This window comes from Panthera tigris, chromosome B2, assembly GCF_018350195.1.
Source record: "Panthera tigris isolate Pti1 chromosome B2, P.tigris_Pti1_mat1.1, whole genome shotgun sequence".
Taxonomy (NCBI): Eukaryota; Metazoa; Chordata; class Mammalia; order Carnivora; family Felidae; genus Panthera; species Panthera tigris.
Genome location: NC_056664.1, coordinates 56,925,943 through 56,926,794, shown reverse-complemented (window position 1 = coordinate 56,926,794; position 852 = coordinate 56,925,943).

Genomic DNA, 852 nt, shown 5'->3' with positions numbered 1-852 from the left:
AATAGCACCCTTAACTATTCTTTCAGAGATGTGATTTTTACTTAAGTAGTTGATCTCCCAGAAAGAAAAGATTGGATTTTTATAATTAACAACAAAAAGACTACAAATGCTTTCGCTCTTTTTTGTCCCCATGGAGTATTTGACAGATATGAAGTGGGACTGCTGAGAGATTCTGACAGTAGAAACAAACAATAAAGTTGTGGTGCGGCTGTATTATGCAAATTTACCAGGTCTTGTCAGTCAGTCATCATTTCCTCCGTGTATGTTGACCTACATAGAAATATGCAGTTATTTTGGGCAACAGATACATTCACACAATAAAAGAAGTCTTAAGAATTACAAAACAGAATTTAAATGACTAAAAAACCCAAAGGATTTCAATTAATTTCAATTATACACATAGGTTGTGACTGCCAGAAAGACAAAAATGCTTACTAATACAATCTCACTAATCAAGACCTCTGGAGGACAGGTGCTCTGTTTCCTGCCCTTTCCCCACCCTTCTGCCATTACCCTTCCTGTTGGCCAACCTGCAGGTGATGTGGCGAGGGTGACACTCCTGGGAATGGAGCCTGCACAAGATGGAGTAACAACATGGAAGCTGTTTTGTGAAGCAAATTTTGCAAGCATCATTGTGATCTTTCTAAATAAGTTAAATGAGTTTTCAAAAATATGTCATGATGACAAGTTAGCAGAAGTTTTCACCTATATCCCTTCTTTTCACTGTTTTTTTACTAGTTTCTGAAAGGCCTGGGAAGTTCAGGGCTATAATGTCCATGAGGAACAAATCCATAAGAAATAAAATTTGGCTGGGAACAATGAGGTCAAATATTTGAAAGTCATGAAAATTTT